The sequence below is a fragment of the Delphinus delphis genome, chromosome 20, assembly GCF_949987515.2.
Source record: "Delphinus delphis chromosome 20, mDelDel1.2, whole genome shotgun sequence".
Taxonomy (NCBI): domain Eukaryota; kingdom Metazoa; phylum Chordata; class Mammalia; order Artiodactyla; family Delphinidae; genus Delphinus; species Delphinus delphis.
Genome location: NC_082702.1, coordinates 10,963,873 through 10,970,366, shown reverse-complemented (window position 1 = coordinate 10,970,366; position 6,494 = coordinate 10,963,873).

Here is a 6,494-nt window from a genome sequence, read left to right as displayed (position 1 = left end):
TTTTTGGTCAAAGAAAATGTTTAATTCAAATAAACTCCATTTATTATTATTACTATACCTAAACAATCGTAAAATACTATTATTTTTATTTTCTGTTTTTTTGGAAGAAGGGGCCAACAAAGGTCATAATGCAGCCCTGCACCTTAGCCAAATCAAATCAGATTTCAATCCAGCCTTCTTCCTCTCTCAACTCCCCAGTGGGACTTGTGAAAACAGCACTGTACCCGCTGACCTTAGGTGAAACTGCGGTGAACTCTGACCTTCCCTCATGTGAGCCCTCCATGGCCCCAGTGGAGAGTGGAACATTTCTTTTCCCAGCTCTCTGGGCAGCTTGAAAGGAAGTTTGAACGTATTTTAATCTCCTAATAAAACTTTATTTCCCAGACTCTTCTAAAATAAACATTAAAAAGTTTGAGTACTTTTGTGACTATGTGTGGAATTATATAATATGATGCACTATTTGAGGCCTGTGAGATTATGACTTTAGTTATGAGATTGTATGTTTTTATCTGTGAGTATGACTTAAAATTTACTTGACTTTTTTGCTTTTCTTACGTGTGCATTCTGTGGATATTGTGAATGTGGATCATGTGAACAGGCTTACTGAGTGAGAAACTACATGACTCCGAGATGGATATGTGGGATTTTGATTATATGAATATAGAACCCTGTGATATTATGACTGTATATGTTTGTGAGTGACTAGGCCGCCTTACTCTTCTCAACAATGAAAGAGAAATGTTGCACCTTTTTGCGGCAATAACTTTAAGAATTGGGTAAAAGGATTTGCTATTTATTTGGCAAATCATTTGGATATTTTATGTTCAGTCAGACAGATTTTTTAAGAAGAATCCAAATCAATATATCTTTTCAAATAAGACAGAATTCAGAGTCCTATGCTGTATATGCAAACGTTTGCCACTTTTGTGTCCATGTTAGACTACCAGGGGTAAGCTTTCATTCTTCTGTGCTGTGAAGGAATTTTTAGTGGATAAGTTTGGAAAGCCCTGAACTAAAAACCGGATTATTTACACTTGGAGAGTCAGAGAAGAAGGACCAGGGAGTCATGACCTGAATTCTATGTCAAGCAACATTGTTACTTCGTTTTCTGAAGAGAAAACTGTGACTCAGAGAAGACACACTTAAGACCATTCAATTTGTCCACCAGAGAGCTACTTGCCAAACTTCAAATTATAAGTAATTAATACATTGTTTTATCAATATATATATTCTAATGAAATACAAAATTATAGTACTATTTCCTATGTAAGACCTTATTGCTGTTAAAATATGGCAACTATGAATGGGAGAGTGGTCATTGTCAGTGATAATAGTTATATCTTTGGTGTTCCCATTCTTCACATTGATTATTTATTTATTTTAAAAATAAATTTATTTATTTTATTTTATTTTTAGCTGTGTTGGGTCTTTGTTGCTGCGCACAGGCTTTTCTCTGGTTGCGGCGAGTGGGGGCTACTCTTCATTGCAGTGTGCAGGCTTCTCATTGTGGTGGCTTCTCTTGTTGTGGAGCACAGGGTCTAGGTGCACAGGCTTCAGTAGTTGTGGCACACAGGCTCAGTAGTTGTGACTCGCAGGCTCTAGAGTGCAGGCTCAGTAGTTGTGGCACACAGGCTTAGTTGCTCCGTGGCATGTGGGATCTTCCTGGATCAGGGCTCGAACCCGTGTCTCCTGCATTGGCAGGCTGATTCTTAACCACTGTGCCACCAGAGGAGCCCCTCATTGATTTTTTTAAATTATATTTCCTTCCACTTTTAATAAAATACTAAATACTTCAGTATGCATCTCCTAAAAATAAGGGTATATGTACTTCTAAATAAACTCCTAATGGAATTCCAGGACAGAGGTTATATACATTTTTTAGAATCCTCCCACAAGAGAACTTTGCAAGAACAGTTAAGTAATATAAGCAGAGAAATGGAGACCCTAGGAAAGATTCCAGAGAAAATGCTAGACACTCATGTTCATGGCCACATTATTCACAGTAGCCAAAAACTGGAAGCAACCCAAGTGTTCATTGATGGATGAACAGGAAAACAAAATGGGACATATACATATGATGGATTATATTATTTAGCCTTAAAAAGATGAATTTCTGACACATGCTATAACTTGGATGAATCTATAGGACATTATACTAAGTGAAACAAGCCCATCACAAAAAGATGAATACTGTATGATTCCACTTATATGAGGTACCTAGAGTAGTCACATATATAGAGACACAAAGTAGAGTGGTAGTTTCCAGGTCTGTGAGAAGGAGGAATGAGAAGTTATTATTTAATGGACATATTCTCAGTTTTGCAACATAAAACGGGTTCTGGAGATGGATGGTGGTGATTGTTGCATAACAGTGTGAATGTACATAACACTACTGAACTGTACACTTAAAAATGGTAAAATTAGGGCTTTCCTGGTGGCACGGTGGTTGAGAATCCGCCTGCCAATGCAGGGGACATGGGTTCAAGCCCTGGTCCAGGAAGATCCCCCATGCCGTGGAGCAACTAAGCCTGTGCACCACAACTACTGAGCCTGCGCTCTAGAGCCTGCGTGCCTAGAGCCCATGCTCCACAACAAGAGGAGCCACCGCAGTAAGAAGCCCGTGCACCACAACAAAGAGTAGCCCCCACTCACTGCAACTAGAGAAAAGCCCGTGTGCAGCAATGAAGACCCAACACAGCCAAAAATAAATAAATAAATTTATTTTAAAAAATAAATAGAAAATAAAAATGGTAAATTTTGTGTATTTTACCACAACTTAGAAAAATAATAATAAAACCAGAAATGCCTGAAATGAAAAACACTGTGACAGAAATGAAGAATGCTTTTGATGGGATCACCAGTAGACTGGACATGGCCAGGGAAAGAATCAGTGAGCTTCAAGATAAGTCAGTAGTAACTTTCTAAACTGGAATGTAAAGAAAAAGAATGAAAAACAGGTAAGTGGAACAGAATATTTTAAAAAAACGAGGATAAATATAAAAGGTGTAACATATGTAAATGAGAACACAGGGAGAAGAGACAGAGAAAGGAGAAAAAATATTGAATTAATAGTGGCTAGGAATTTTCCACAATTAATGATAGACACAAAACCACAGATCCAGAAAGCTTAGGATAAATACCAAAAATGACACATAAGCATACCATGTTCAAGCTTCAGAAAACCAAAGACAAGGATAAAATCTTGGAAAAGAAGCTAGAGGGTGGGGATAGCAACTGACCTATGGAGATACAAGGATAAAAATTAAATCTGACTTCAGAAAACATGCAAGAAGAAAATGAAGTATTTAAAGTGTTGAAGGAGGAACTTCCCTGGTGGTCCAGTGGTTAAGACTCTGCACTCCCAATGCAGGGGGCCTGGGTTCAATCTCTGGTGAGGGAACTAAGATCTCACAGGCCACATGGTGTGGCCAAAATAAATAACATAAGGTGTTGAAGGAAAAAAACTACCAACCTAGAATCCTATATCCAGTGAAATTATCCTTCAAAAGTTAAAGAGAAATAAAGACTTCCTCAGACAAGCAAAAACTGAGGGACTTTGTTGCCAGTAAATCTGCCTTCAAGAAATGTTAAAAGAAGTTGTTTATAGAGAAATAGAATGATATAGGTCAGAAATTCAGATCTACATGAAGAAAAGAAGATCACTAGTAAAGGAATAAATGAAGACAAAATAAAATCTTTTATTTTTTCTTATTATTGATCTAATTTATATATAAAAATTATATTTATTCAAAGTAATAACAAGAATGTAATTATGGCATACCAATAAGTGAAATGAATGACAGCATTGTTATAAGGGATGAGAAGGAGGAATTGGGAATACTCTATTATAAAGTAGCTATACTGCCTGCCATTAGGTATAATATTCAGGCTTCTGGATACAAATGTTCAGCAATATTCATAATAGCCAAAGTGGAGACAACCCAAATATGCATCAACTGATGTGATATATCCACACAATGGAATATTATTCAATACCAAAAGAGAAATGAAGTATTGATACATGCTATAACATGGACAAACCTTGAAAAAATTATGCTAATTGAAAGAAGCCAATCACAGAAAAAGCACATATTATGTGATTCCATTTATATGAAACCTCTAGAATGTGTAAATCTATAGAGATAGTACATAGGTTACTGGTTGCTTGGGCCAGGAATTGTGGTTGGGGGTGGGGTGGGAAGATAGCTAATGAGTTTGGGACTTTGAGGGGGCTGAAAATGTTCTAAAGTTAGATTGTGGTGATGGATGCACAGTTCTGTAAATATATTAAAAACTATTGTACACCTTAAATGGGTGAATTGTATGGTATGTTAATAATATTACAATCAAGCTGTTTTAAAATGAAATTTATTAAATAGAAAAACAGAGGGAATCAATGAAACCAAAACCTGGTTCTTTCATAAGATCAATACAGTTGACAAACTTATCATCAGACTAAAAAGGAAAAATAGGAGAAGACACAAATTACCAGTATCAAGAATGATAGGGACTTCCCTGGTGGTGCAGTGGTTAAGACTCCACCTGCCAGTGCAGAGGACACAGGTTCGAGCCCTGGTCTGGGAAGATCCCACGTGCCGAGGAGCAACTAAGCCTGTGCGCCACAACTACTGAGCCTGTGCTGTAGAGCCCGTGAGTCACAACTACTGAGCTGGTGCACCACAACTACTGAAGCCCGCACGCCTAGAGCCTGTGCTCCACAATAAGAGAAGCCACTGCAATGAGAAGCCCACGCACCACGATGAAGATTAGCCCTGCTTGCCTCAAATAGAGAAAGCCTGCACACAGCAACAAAGACCTGATGCAGCCAAAAATAAATAAAATAAATGAATATATTTTTAAAATGGAGTTATTACAATAGAGAGTTCACCAAATAATATGCAAATGGCTAATAGACACATAAAAGGTTGTCATTAACCACCAGAAAAATACAAATTAAAATTGCAATGAGATACCCTTACACACCCACCAGAATGGCTAAAGTTATAAAGACTGACAACACCAAATGTTGTCTGGAGCACTTATAAATCTCATATGTTTTTGGTGGAGTGTCAAATGTTGCAATTATTTTGGAAAAGGGTCTGGCATGTTCTTATGAAACTAACCCTGTTAACATTTACCATGCAGACATACCCTTACCAAGCAATTCAAGTCAAATATTTATTTAAGTGAAAAGTAAACATATGTTCTCCCAAAGATCTACAAGATCACTCAATCACTGCTTTATTTCTAATAGCCCAAACCTGGAAACAGCACAGCTGTCCATCCTAAGAGAATGGATAAACAAACTGGTTTATTCATTCAATGGGCTGCTATTCATCAGTAAAAAGGAATGAACTCCGAGTATATATACAACAACATGGATGAATCTAAGATATGTTGAGTGAAAGATACATTAATCAAGAGTATATGCGCTTTGGTTCAATTTCTATGATGTTCTAAAACAGGCAGAAGTAATCTGTGGTGGAAAATGAGAGCAGTAGTTGCTTCCTGTGGAGTTGGAGTGAGGATTGATTAGAAGGGCATGAGGGAACTTTGTGGGCTGGTAGTAATGTTCTATATCCTGATAGAGATTTGGCTTATACCAATGAATGCATTAGTCAGAAATTAGTAAATGTTTACTTTAGATTTGTGCATTTCATTGTATGTAAGTTTTACCTCAAAAGAAAATTATTATAAGTAAATATTGAATTCTGGTTAATAATATGAATGTGGACATACACGACATACTCAGAATAGTCAAATACATTGATACAGAAGTAGAACAGCAGTTACCAGAGGTTAGGTGAGGGAAAATGGAAAGTTATTGTTTAATGGGTACAGTTTCAGTATGGGATGATGAAAAAGTTGGAGATGGGTAGTCGTTGTGGTTACACAACAGTGTGAATATACTTAACACTACTGAATGGTACACTTAAAAATAGTAAATTTTATATTACGTAAATTTTATCACAATTAAAAAGGAAAAATATAACTGATGTGGTTACATTAATATCAGACAATCTTAGACTTTAGAACAAGGAAAATCACTAGGGATAAAGTGAGATATTACACAATTAGAGAGGACTTATTCACTTAGAAGACATATCAGTCCTAAATGTGTATGCACCTAGCAACAGAGCTCCAAGATACATGAAGCAAAAATTGAAAGGAGAAATAAACACACAATCAGAAATTGAAAGTAAAAAACACTGTTTATACTAGTACTAAAATTATGAAATATTCCTAAATAATTTATGTAGCTACTCTGTGCTCAAGGAGGTGGACCATAACTCCCCATTTCCTCAGTGTGGGCTATGTGTAGTAACTTTTTCCCAAAAAGCACAATATGGAAAGGGGGAAAAAGAGAAATTTTATGTTAGAGAAACCTGACAAACCCTACCTCATCTAGATGGTCAAGGTCAACGTCAACAGTGATACATCCTGTTGATTGTACATCCTTGATATGACGTGATAAAGAGGCACTTTACCTCTGT